We start from the raw sequence: 14,149 nt of genomic DNA, 5'->3' as shown, positions 1-14,149 counted from the left end.
TGGATATAAACATGAATTATCAATTCATATTAATTGGTAACTATATCTTGTCATTTTATTGTTGGACCAAGCCTTTTTTAAGGATTGCCGACATGCCGTACACGTCCAGTGTGAGACTCACATTGTTGATCAGAGTATCGCTACTCCTCTTGTTTTCTCACACTCCGATAAGTTGATGTCGGAATTTACTTTAATTAAAGCAGAGTCCAGAACCGAATGTACAGCTGTTATCTGTTATCTGACTGAGAACAAGCTGTCAGCAGCAGCAGCAGACTGAACTGTAGTCACTTTGTTGTGTACATATTGTGTTTATGTGATGTAGTGCAACACGGTGATTCTGTGAGTGACACAGCTGAGTTGTGTCAGTCGCAGTGTGGTTAAGATTAATGAGAAAAGAAGCAATAGACGACGGGGAAATGGCCTGTTGAAATATAAGTTGATGACAGCTGCACTAGTCAAGTTTCATAACATCAGCAGGACAAAAGGCTGATTAGTCTCATATACCATGCCAAGGCCAGTTTGTATACTTCTTCTTTATTAAAGGGGACCTATGTTTATGTGCTTTTTTCCCTTTCCTTGAGTGTGTTATATAGTTCTTTTTGTGCATGTAAAAGGTCTGCAGAGTTACAGCCCAAAGTCCACGCCAAAGGGAGTTACTCTCCCCCACAGAAACACAGCTCCTGAACTGCCTGAAACGCCTTGATTGAAGTCTCGCCTTTTCTTCCGTAACATGGTGATGTCACCAAGTAATATATTTGCATAATATCTGCGATGCGGCTAGTTTGGCACGCGTTTCAGACAGAGTTGCTGCAGCACAGCCGATATGAGAAAGTAAAGTGTTTTTTGAACGTTAAAGCATGTAAACATGTTCTAGTAGAAACACAAAATACAAGTATGCACCTGAAAATAAGCACAATAGGTCCTCTTTAATGAATAATAATGTCATCAAATTCATTTGACTTGTTTTATGATGGATAGTGATGATTATGTTTCTGTGAATGTGGTCACAAAGTAAGAAAAAGTATGAAAAGCAAAAATTAAGATTGAGCTGTAGCTCTCTAAATTCAGCCTTTTTAGAAATGATTGCTACGTATTTTGTCACCGCACAAAAGCAGGGTTTTTTTCTCACATTTGCATGCACTACAGTTGAATCAGATTTTTCTCAAACATAATGTACATGTAGAGGCCCTCAATTACAAAATAAACAGCAGAATGGGAATGATTTAGAGCTCAAATTATCTGGTCCAAAGGAAATGACTTGGGAGGTCCGGCCACTGTAGTGAGACTTACACTGCAGTAGAATAGGGATTCAGAGATATTGTGAATATGCTTACGCCACCTTTTTATTATGGAGAGGGAGTGCAAATTACCCTCCCTAAGAACTTAATTTGTTTTAGCAAACTGTACAGTGGAGAGAGATGAGGAATTTGGCACAGAGTGATCAGGAGAGCTCCGGGAGGTCTCAGATCTGCATATTTTTCTAATTGTGTCGACTCACACGCCTGCAAATATACCGTACACCACGAAAACAGTAACGCACGGTCGGCATATCAAGCCATTGTGTTGTAATTTATACTTTGAAATAGTTTTTAAAAGAAGTTGAGACAAATACATTATCTAGACACAAGCACCCCCTGTAGAAATCATTCACATCTAAGATCTAATCCAGGCCTAACCGCTCTTGTTCTCCACTTGGCACACGGGCAATAGTGCGTTTCAATTGAACCACAAATTAACAGGCACATTTATGGGAAGCTAATTTTGACTTGGAAGAATGCTGGCAGTATGACAATGCGTACATAATATCACTTGAATGATGAGTGATGGCAGCCACTAACAATTTGAAACAGTTTGAAATCTAATATGAGAAAGACTGCAAAAATAACAACGCTGAAGGGCTCCTGTATGAAATGTAATATGAGATCAATGGCAAAAAGAGACACTTTAAAATATCTACCCATGGATCCAGTACAGTACTTTGAACTGTAATGTTTATATCACATTTTGTTCTAATCATTCTGACAAATATAAGCACAGAAACTTAAATAAAATTAACATTTTGTTAGGATGGCAATTATACTGACTTTTTAATTCAACTATTGTGAGCATAATGAGGATTTTATTTATATAAATACATAAAATAAATGACATATATATATATATATATATATATATATATATATATATATATTTATTTTAGAGTTGTCATAATATACTGGTTTTGACGATAACCATGATTTTCTTTTAAACGAATTATTGATATCATGTTAATAATCCACATATGATAATATTGTGTTAATAATCCAGCGCCTCTTAAATCATTTTATATATACAGATATGGTTACAAGCTCTCTCTCCACCTCCCTACACTCGTATTTTGAGTGTAATTAATTTGCCAAAAATGAGACAAAACGCACAATAAACAAAGTTAGAAATGAATTTGACTGGTAGCATTAAATTTCCTATAGTTGGCGCGATATCGTTATTGTGAATTATTTTGGCCCTGATAGTCGTGTAGTGAAAAACAGAGATATTGTGACAGCCCTAATAAATATATATATACATATATAAATATATGTATATATATACACATTTAATGAAATAAGCCGTTTCAGAGGTAGTATACTTGACAGCACCTAAAGGAATGCACAACATAAACAGAGCCAGGGTTCTATACTTCAGGCATTTTCTTCACACCTTTTATTTACTGGTGGGAAAAAAAAGAAATACCACATCAGCCTAGATTGTTTTGCCAGGCGACCGTAAACTATGGTACCATTGGAATCAACTCAAAACTCCCCTTTGGCAATGACTGTCCAACCTTGGAGAGGTCACTCTTGCCTCTGTCCCTGAAACATCTCTTTGTGGCTGAGGTGTGTTCCACAGTGACAATTTGCCACTAGGTCTAAGTAATGCGATGTGGGCAGACAGAGGCGCCCTTTGCCCTCCCTGTTGCTTCCCACAAGGCAAAGAGAGGCTTCTGTCTTGTCAAGGTCAACTCCCCTTTCAAGCAGACAGCACTTCAAACTGCAGGGACTGCAGTCACCTCTGAGCCACCTAGGTGCCTCACAGAGAACCTTGGCCCCTCTCACCGCTCGCAATTACTGCCGAGAAACACCACGCCGCCGTTGCATCTGCAGAGGCTGTAAAGACAGAAAGGAGAGGGGTGTAAACAAAGAGGTGGTTTAGATGTACCACTGACACTTTTGGCCAATTACTCATGTCTGTGGTCTGCAATTGGCTGTCTGGAAGCGGGAAAATGGGTCTGAAGTGAAACATCATTGAGGTGCAACTACAGTAAATATAATTCTGTTATGTTTTTCCCTTCATACCGTCGTTGCAAACATAGATGATTATTTTTAGTCGATAAATGGTTGATATATCTATCTGTGCTGGAATATTATTAAACACTAAAAACAAGCGCTTGTACCTTTTTTGAAGGAGACATCCTCTGTTCTCTGCTACTGTAGATCGGCCTGCAGCCTCTTGTCAGGCCGCGCTTAAGCTGGTTAACAGTGCCAATAAGTCTGTTCCAAAATAACAGCGTGGGCGCACCGGGAACAATGATTGTACATACTGTATTTGCGTTCATCAAAATCAAGCATAAGCCAAAGCAGGACTGCACTTAGTGAACAGATGCGTTTTTCCAAGTTTTGCAATGTTTCTTAAAGTAAATGGCAGACTTCCACATGGACTCTGTTATCTTTGATGTAGACCTAAACCACTCAGTTTACCTCAGAGTCTAAATCAAGCCTATTTATTGCTAAGTACATGCAATTAATTCATACTGGAGTTGTTGCTTCAGCCAGTTACATACCGACACACTCTACACTGATACAATTACCACGCACTGAGCTCTATGTACACAGCAGAGAGTACCGGAAATGTGCAGGCTGGAGTGAGAGGGGTCAGTGAAGAGATGTGCAAGTGCACTTCTTGATCGCGGTGTCACGAGTTGCATACAGTGATTTTCTCAGCCGACTGGATGATGCACCGCGGCCGGGCGCTCTCATGTTGGATGGCAAAGATAGAATGGACTCGGTGATGGCAGCTGTCATCAGCTTCTACAAGTCTTCAGGATGTTACTTTTTACTCACCTATGGTGTTGAATGTGTGCTTGCTGATGGTCCTCCACACACTTTTGGTTGTTAGTAAGGTGAATCAGCGGTGTGCTGTCACCGATGACCAGTCAAATCAGCTCTTTCCCTTCAAAAGCAGTCAGTAGCTGCTCCAAAAACAAAAATCCACTCTGCACATTGTGACACTTCTGTGTCAAAAGATTGTGTCTACCATGAAAATACTGTCTCTTTTTTTCCCTGCTTGAGGGGTTGCTATCAAAGATGCTTAGTGGGCGTTTAAAAAGGATCATGTGTGCACTGCTTGGTAAAGCCATACACACAGCAACGATGTGACTACGCTTAGCATCTTACACATTTGACCTAGCCTGAGCATGTGGGCCATTCAAGTGCAAATCTCCGTCATCCTGGACATAAAATCGCGCTGTAAAGCCTGATCCTTCCTGATACTCCCCCTATACGGTGGCTTTTCTCCCACATTGGTGTCAATTTTGTAGGTAGCCACCAAAATAGCAAACGCATTAGAGCAACTAAGAAAGCAAGCATGATTTCTTGGCACAAGCGACAGTCCAGACACCTATTCACCAGACCACATTTAATTGATTTATCATTTGGTCTATAGAAAATTGTTGAAAGAAATGCCAAGAGCTCAAGTGAATGTCATCAAATTGCCTCTTTTTGTCCAGCCAACACTCCAAAACCCAGACATATTCAGTTCATTCTCACCTAAGAGAATAAAAACTTGGTATTTTGCCTTGAAAAATGACTCAACCAATTAAAGTTGCTGATTATTTTTCTGTTAATGAATCAATTAACCGTTTCAGCTCTACAGCCAAAAATGCATGTTTATGCCTTTATCCTGTTTTTTTGTTCCATACAGAAGGAGTAAAGTATGAGCTCCGGTTTGTATTAAATTAGTTGGTCTGAACCAGTGGGCAACTCCGGGTCTGAAAAGTGAAGCCAATGAGAAAGTGCCTTAAACTCGCATTATGTCTAACAGCCAGCAGGGGGCGACTCCTCTGGTTGCAAGAAAGAAGTCTGATTGTATAGAAGTCTATGAGAAAATGAGCCTACTTCTCACTTGATTTATTACCTCTGTAAACATTGTAAACATGAGTTTATGGTCTCAATCACTAGTTTCAAGTCTTCTTCAATACAGCATGATGTTCATTTAATAAATTATGGTCGCCCTAAAGAATACTCTGCTTTAAGGCGTGGCTAACTTGTGATTGACAGGTCGCTACCACGGCGTTGTCCGGTCAGTGTGTTTTCAGTTCATGAAAGTTAATTATAATATTTTGGTTGCCTAACAATGTTCTATTCAGCGTTCAGTTGTACTTAGCTCCACCCTCTCCCTCTCGTGTCTCTTCTGTTTGCAAATAACCAAAATGGCGATGGCCAAAATGCTGAACTTGAGGCTCCGTAACGACAGTCCACAAACCACTGGGTGACGTCACGGTGACTAAAAGTTGGGTCCATATTGTAAATACTGCCAAAACCTCAGTTGTTTCTTGACGATGCAGATATATGAATTTTGGCAAACCTTCACCATGTATTATTATGAACATATTTATTTTAAGTCACTGTTTTAGAAGATGTTTTCTGAATGTCAAATGAATGGTACTGCAAAGTGAAAGTAACAAGAGAAAGGTTGATAAAGTAAGATAGAAAACCCATTACTGTTCTCCTTCACGGTTTCCCTCCATACCTCCTGTGTTCTTGTGAATTAACTTTCAAGGGCACAGAGTTTCAGCAAATATTTCATTTCCCAAGATGGCCATCACTCAAGCTATCACTTGAACAACTCAAATCCGTCTTTTGTGAAGGAAAAAGGGGAAAAAGATAGAGGGTATATAGAAAGTGGAAGATGACTGAGATTACTTTGTGGTCTTTTTTTTTCTAGTGTCAATATCTGGAGACAGAAGTTGGAAAAGTGAAGATTGGAATCCTTCCGATTTTTCTGTTATCAGTGGACAGTGTATTTTAAACTCTATAGAAAATAAATTGAATTCTGATTTATTATTTATTGAAACCACACCTTTGCACAGCATTTCAAAGGACTCACTTTAGGTAATTAGGATGAATGGGACCTATTTTGAGGATGATAAGAAAACTACGTGTCACATTGTGTTAAATGTTTATTTTTTGCTTACTTCAAATGTATCTATTTTTAATTGATTGGGTCTTTTCTCTGCTAGTTTTGTCCGTTAATCATTTGATGGTGTGAGCAACATGGCAGTTACCCAGCAGCGATGTAAATTGGGCTTCAAAGAGAGAAGGTTTATTTTTAAAATCAGAGAGCCAGCGGTTCTTATTCAGGTTGATTATGTCGACGTACAAAGGCTTGACGAACATTATTAAAGAACAAGCGGCGTACGCGTGGAATCAATGCATTCCATTTCCTTTACACATTTTGGACTCTTTGTGCTCAAAGGAAACATTGTGATGGGCCTCATCATGGCGCTTTGAAGAGTAATGGTCTGTTTTCATAAAGCATATTGGCAAACTGATAACACGGTGTCAGCATTTCCTCCGCTGGATTAGATATGTTGACAACAAACACGAGTAAAACAAAACAATATTGCACGGCCTGCGTTTAAAAATGGGGGGATATTCAAACATGTATCACACCTCTGAGTAATTACCCTTTTTTCTCACTGTATTTTGAATATCATCTTATTCTTTTTTTATATTTTGGGGAGGACAAAAAAAAGTCAGTGCATGTGTCAATGAGGCGGGGGTGACGATGAGGACGATGAGGACAAGGCTCCAGAGGTCAACATCTTACCGGGTGCTGCTTTCACCATGTTGAAACAAGAGGCAGAAGGTCAGATTGCCCCCACCAGGGTATGAAAAGAGAAAACAGTGCATTAGCCAGTCTTTGTTCCTCCAGCATACATGGGCTTTTCCCACTAGTGCTGCTGCTTCATTGTCCCCAGGGTCTCAACGGGTCACAGGCTTTTGGGGTTAGAAAGGACAGGGGGGTTGTCACACTGCTTCTCAAAAAGGCCGGTGTCTACGTCTGTCATACCCCTAAGCCATCAATGGCAAACAACTGTTGCTCCGTTATCGCAACACGGGGATATTAAAGCTATTCATCTAGATGCCCTGCCTCTGCGGAGACAGCTCGGAGGGGCTCTGATGCATGCTTAATACACTAATCACGCTCCCTCCCCAGGACCCCTACTCGCCGCCCTAATCTCTTTCTCTCTCCCCGATTCTCTCTCTTTCTCGTAACTTTGATAAGCCAGGCAATGCTAACACAAATTGACAAGCAGTACACTCTCAAAACTACTGACATCCCCCCCATGCACAAATATACATCACGGTGCGCCTGCGCTGTCTTCGACTGTCTCGCACACAGAAACACACTCTGGCAGCGGTGTGCCTTCAGGGGGCTTGTTTATTTTTCAGATGCAGACAGCTTCCTATGAGGGCTATTTTGGTGTCTGAAGCCGTGGTCCCATCTTACACCTCCTTCTGCATGTCTGCTGTACTCTGCATTACCCAACAGAGCTGCTGATGTAACAGACATGATACTATTACCTCGGCCTGGACATGGTGATGATTTGTTTTTTGCTTAATCGTCTATAAAATGTCAGAAAAACTGAGTATCAATTTTATTTTGTCTTGTCTGACCATCCATCCAAAGATATTCAGTTCAGGGTTCCAGCCAGCATGTATGCATATTGATAAAAAAACAAATGGCTGTAATCCATAAATAATAAATTCATATTTTATTGTATAAGGTAGTTCTACCCAGAAACAACCTTTCCTGACTTTTCCTACCAGAACTACCCTAAATGCATGTTGACACACAAACACTGATGAGTCATAGTAATGGCATGGCAGGCACTAAACGTCTCTCTATTGTACTTGATTGTTCTGATGCTCAGTAGCGAGCTGCAGGTTGATGGATCAATCGCTGTGGCAATTTTCATTTGAAGCTGTTCACAGCTGTTATGAATTGATAGCTTTTAATGATGGGAGGGGACTATGTCTTCTCGGTTATTACTGTCAGAGATCTTTTTGAAGAAAGAATTTGACAGTCTAATGGTTGGTTGTACTATAACATAGTGTACTCCTAAAACTCATTTTCCAGCCGTTTTAACACTCTAAAGTTAGTGGAATATTAATACTTAATATCGGCAAGCCATCTCTTTTGCTATTTCTAACTTTTCAAGTTTTATCTGTTTAAAGAGGACCTATTATGCCTCCGTGCTTTTTTTTGTTCGTGTGTTACATAGTTTTTGTGCATGTAAAAGGTCTGCAAAGTTATAAAGCCAAAAGTCCACGCTAAAGGTTCTCTCCCCCACAGAAACACTGCTCCTGAATTGGCTAAAACACCTCGCTTGAAGTCCCGTCTTTTCTTCCGTAACGTGTTGATGTCACCAAGTAACACGTTTGCATAATACCCTAGCGGCGAGCTTGGCACGCCCTCAAACAAAGGACCGCTCAACGCAGCATAGCCCTTATGAGAAAAGTAAAGTGTTTTGTTGAACATTAAAGCATCTAAACATGTTCTAGTAGAAACCCAAAATACTAGTATGCACCTGAAAATAAGCAGTCCTCTTAAACTCTTTTCTATAAATGACCTATAACTGATTTGCTCATTTATAAATGGCAGAACATACCTACACAACAATTAAAATTTCAATGAAAATGCATGTTTTTGTCTGTTGTAGTTTCAAAGCTTTATGCTATGGATACAAATTAAATTCTCCTTGGTGTTCCCTCTCCTATAACACAATACACTTTAATAACCCTCTACTTATATGCTCCTTAGTTTGTCCTCACTGAAAAGTGCATTTGTTTTCTGGTATCAAAATGAACGGCACCCATTTGTAACGTCTGCACGGACAGTTTATAGGAAATTCTATTGTGCTAAAAAGCCACTCAAGCCTTTTGTTCATGGAAATTCACCTGCAACAGTATTTACAAAACCTTTTTATGTGGAGTGAAACCAAATGCATCAAGCTAAACTTTGCTTTGCTTACATTTTCATAGCGACTTACTGTAGAGGAATAGAAATGCTCATTTTCGTTTTATTGTTTTTGGGGTCATTGCTTTACCTTACCTAATTCTAGTGCATTAGTTGCAAGTAGATTTGTGCCATCTGAACACAGTTGTTTTCTTGGCAGGTTGTACTTAGCTCCACCCTCTCATGTCACCTCTGGTTGCAAAAATAACCAAGACAGTGACGGCCAAAAAATGCTGAACTCGAGGCTTCAAAACAGCGGTCCACAAACCAATGGGTGCGACACGGTGACTACGTCCACTTCTTATATAGTATACAGTTTATGGCTTAACCACAGATCTGAGATGTTGTAATGATGATGTGCTGCTCAGTTTAGTCCCTGAAGGATTGGTTAGCCTGGTTAGCTGAAACAGTACATGCACATCTCTTAAAAATGAGTGGGTAAGCCTGTATTGCCTTTTTAGCAACAACATTTCTGCTTGCTCCAATGATCCATTAAACAGTAAAACATGGAGTTTATCTTGATTTGTTGCTACGTAACCTACAACCAGGCAGTGCACTCCCCACACGGCTCCACTCTTCACCTTTTCATCTCTCTTCTTGCCTTTTTTAACTTTCCGCCCAAACTGGCATAATTACGTAGGCTAAGTCCTCGTAATGAATGAAATGTGTAAATATTGTTCTCAGTGCCTTTGAGCGTCCAAAGCAAACAAACGTAGGGCTGCTCTAGTAAATAGATCACTGCAACATGGGGATGTGCATGAAGAGAGAAGGGTCCTATACCAGCAGGAATGGGACAATCAACCACGCTAACCCCTAATGGTATACTCCATTTGATGTTATTCATTAAGAAGTTATCATTAGATGATGCTTGCTAGTGTAATCAGAATTTCCTTAAAGCACGTTGTATAAGAAAGGCACAGAAAGTGAGTCATTTAATGTTTTATCCTTTACAGAATCTATGCTTATTTTGTCAGTTTATTTGGTCTGTATGTATTATACTGTCTAGGTGTCATTGCCTGTATCAGGGGGCAAATTAGAGACGTTATTTTGAGCATTTTGTCACTGTTTCCAGTTCTGTCTGATGTTGTGTTTTTTTCTTCTTCTGTAAAACCAGATTTTAATTTTCTGTCAGTATCATTTCCATTCAGCCACAGTGAAAAAGTGGCAACAGATCAAGGCTATAATAGCTTCGGTTGCTGAGAGGTACTCGACGTGTGCCAGGCAGTGATACGTTTAAAATCCAAACCATGACAGCCCTGTATAGCTTTCTGCTGTCTACTCAGAGTATGACATACTCAGCTCAGGTCTCGGCTAAAGATGGTTAAGTTTAAATATAGTTTGTTCTTTTATGTTGTGCAGGTTTTGACCTGGGAGGTTTCTAGCGGCTGAGATAGCCGATACCTTAAACCAACACTGACTGACAACCTCAGCGACTGACAACAACAAATCAGATTGTCTTTCCTTTATCGGTGCTGTCCTGTGGTTGAATATACATCACACACTTCTTTAAAAACATGAAAAGAAGCATTTTGTCAGCTGGCAATCATAATTTTAAAGGTGCTATTGATAACATTCAGCCACTAGTCGTCGCATTCTCTCTCCACCTTTCCATTGCATTCACTTCACAACAAGTCGTTGCCAGGTACTTACCGTCAATCTCAGCCATTTATCCGTCTTTTTACCACACTAACTGACGACCGAGAGATACCACGTGATACTAATGTTGTTTTACCATTGGCTCACAAGCCTTTTTAGAAGTGGGAACCAAACATCAGATATCTTCCACAGAGATAAACATAAAAATTTTTTAATTATTCATTCACAATCATCATGTTTTTTTTTTCATGACACCTTTTTAAAAGCTCAGCGGATGTATTGTTAAAAAAACAAACATTTGTCTGCATAAAAATGTTTAATAAAAGAATCAGATTTAACTTCCTGTGCATATACAGGGAATTGGACTGCATCTCTCTCAATATACTCACACAGAAATAGAAATAACACTTAGGGACAACAACAACAAGGCTGGACAATAGATGTAAAGAATAGACAGAACTGTTATGTATGTGACAATATAGGAGTATATATAAATATTATATAAATGTATATAAAAAGCACCAACGAACAACAATAAAACTAGAATTAAATTAAATTCAATTCAAACAACTTAATTAATCCCTCTAGGGGCAATTGGTTTGGAGCAGCTTGTACATAAAAACAGATAAAACATAGTGACACAATACAACAACAACAATATACGTAAGCTAAAAAAATATAAAACAGGACCCAAAACGATTACTGATGTAAATGAGACTAACTAATACATAAACAGACTGAATAAGAACAACAGAAGGATCAGTCTAATAAAGGATAAAAGGATCTGTGATGGTCAAAGGATAATGGCACTCGATGAGCGCAGACCTCCGCCAAGGTGCGTGACTTTAAAAACAGATCACAGCTCACAGCCAGCGGTACCATGAGGTGGTCGGCCTATTATTATATTATATTACTCCGTGTAACGTATCGGCGGATGCCTCTCCAATTCAGAAGCCTTGTTATGTCTGTATAACGTGACATTACGTTGTCTCTCATCCCGTCATCTACCGCCTTTTTCTAATCCTGCTAACGGACAAACAAACCAACCAACAAACAAACAAACAAACCAACGCCGGTGAAAACATGACCTCCTTCGAGGCCTTTGGCCTTGTCTGAGCTGAATAAAAAACGTCTATACACTAGTCAGGTGTTCTATAAGTTGTAAACAATACAAATAGTGCAAAGAAATAAACACTGAATGGATATACGGTCTGGATGATTATCTACAGTATGTGAAGACGGCTATATACTGTATGTACAGTCTGTATGTACATCATATTGAAAGACACTGAAGTCTCCCAGTGAATTTCAGGCCTTGAAAAGCCATTTCTGTAGAAAACATTAAGCAGAGATAATTGAGTGATTAAGAGACAACATATTTCAATGGTGGGGGGGGGACTGAATGCACTAATGATAGAGCCTGCCTCTTTATACTTACTGAGTGAGATTCAAGGTCACTCACTGAGGCTGACATAGCTATTCATCACAGCCATAACATATTTCCACTCGCTCACACTGACTCATCACAACTGTCCCACCTCAACAGAAGATTACTTCCCTGCCCTCCGGCTCAGCCCACTTATCCAGAACTTCTGCTCGGAGGTCAGAAAGGAGAAAGCAATCTGAGATTCATACTGTAGTCAGAACTTCCCCTCACCGAACGTCCCGTTGCATCAGTTCTTGGACGCCTCACTCTCTGAAAAAGACCCAAACACATTGAACCTTCTTACTAAACTGAAGAACTACAGCTGAGAAAAGAATCGACAAGACAAAACAATCATGTTTACAAACGACCGGTTAAACCTATTAACAGGTCATATCAATTTGGCGGAAATGTATAGCATCCCTAGAAGACAATAATCATTTCGTTGAAAAATTATGCTCCCACATCCTGTAATACCTCTAGCACTCTTTTGCTCCACCAATTACATATCAGAGAGCGACCGAGGGGGGATTTTTAAAGGACGATATAATCATGACAGTTTAGAGCAAGAAAAAGCCGATAGCCGATTAAGCCAAAAATAATAATAAACAAATAAAACTGGAACTGGACATCAAACTCAAAGTAGTTTATAAATAAATCTGGAAAAAACAAACTATCCATAAAAGGTACCCCTTTATCACCTCGACATCAGTCGTGATGTGTTTTACTTGTGCAGCAGCCTAGTCGGCTACTTCTGCGTAAGCCGTTTTTAATAAACCAGTTTTTTGTCACTCCGAATTGAATCTTTATTAAGAGAATATCCTGAAGTGGGATTTTTATGGATTACATTGTTGGAATCTGTTCTATTTATTTACAATGGGCGACGCACCATTCTGTGGCGTATGATTGGCCAGGTATTATTTCGGTTGCGTGTCCCGTTACATTGTTAATGCCTCTCGTACAAAACCATTAATGTTTGTGCATATTCCCGGGCTAAGGAGCATCCTGAAGTGTGAAATTTCATTTCATTAATGGGTAGTTGCGTGGCTGGATTATCTGGAAGAAAGAACGCAAAATTGTTAAAGTGGCAGCAGGCAGTATATATTTTTGGCATCATTGGGCAAAAATTCCATAATAACCTTTCAGCATATTGTAATTCAAGTGTTCTGAGAGATAACTAGACTTCTGCTCCTCCTCATGGCTCTGTTTTCAGGCTTTAGAAAATCTAGCCCGTGACGAGAGACTTTGACCAATCACAGGTCATTTCATTGAGAGAGCGTTCCTATTGGCTGTGCTGACATGGCTGGCATGTGACCGGAACTTGGCGTTCCTCCACCAGATTTCACAATGGCTGCGGCGTCACGAACTTTCTCATTTTACAGCTAAACCGTGCACTACAAGATGATTCTGAAAACATTTGAGGAGAGAAATAGGCATTAACGTAACAGAATATTGATTCATATTTGATCAGCGCTGCCTAGTTTGACCGTTTGGTCGGAGTTCGTGAGTGATTGACAGACGGCTCTCATAGACGGCAGCTGGACAGCAGACCTCAGATCAGCTCTTACTGCTTGTTTTCCTCCGGTCTGTGAAATCTTGCAGATGCCGTTAGGAGCACCGGAGGACACAGAGGAACATGATTCTCTTCAGGTTACCTGTTTCATGAACTACTGTCACGATATAGCGACCGTTTTATAAAAATAACTTTTTTTAATCATATTTGCTCCAACCTCACCTACTTCAGCTTTACGTATGTTAAAGTAACAGTTGAAATATTTTCTTTTCCTCCCTGTCTGCCTGTCTTGTATCGTGGACAACGAGCTGATAGTGTTACTTTATATATTTGAGAGGTAACCTTTGTGTGGAGAAATAAACTGAAAACAGGTTAGATATGACACGGATACCTCTCGTCAGCTTGCTGTAAAATCAACCGTTCTCCGGGAACGCAAAGTTTTAGCCCACATTTTCTAACACTATTGCCAGAATAATGTGGAGAGTGGAGAATTGCTTTCTGGAAACAAAATATCTTAAACTATCTAAATAATATATATATGTATAAAATGTATTTGTAAG

The 14,149-nt window shown here is 39.7% G+C and overlaps 1 long non-coding RNA gene across 4 annotated transcripts in view; it reads left to right on the top strand.

Moving 5' to 3' along the window:
• The window catches only part of LOC141774868 (uncharacterized), a 38,220-nt gene extending 31,693 nt beyond the window's left edge, over positions 1 to 6,527 (top strand). For all 4 annotated transcript variants that reach the window (XR_012595486.1, XR_012595487.1, XR_012595488.1 and 1 more), the window contains one exon: positions 5,980 to 6,527. This is a non-coding gene — a long non-coding RNA (uncharacterized LOC141774868). The remainder of the gene's footprint in view (positions 1 to 5,979) is intronic.
• The last annotated feature ends 7,622 nt before the right edge of the window (positions 6,528 to 14,149 follow it).

This window comes from Sebastes fasciatus, chromosome 10, assembly GCF_043250625.1.
Source record: "Sebastes fasciatus isolate fSebFas1 chromosome 10, fSebFas1.pri, whole genome shotgun sequence".
Taxonomy (NCBI): Eukaryota; Metazoa; Chordata; class Actinopteri; order Perciformes; family Sebastidae; genus Sebastes; species Sebastes fasciatus.
The sequence above is the reverse complement of the archived record's forward strand: the minus strand, read 5'-3'. Positions and strand labels throughout refer to the sequence as shown.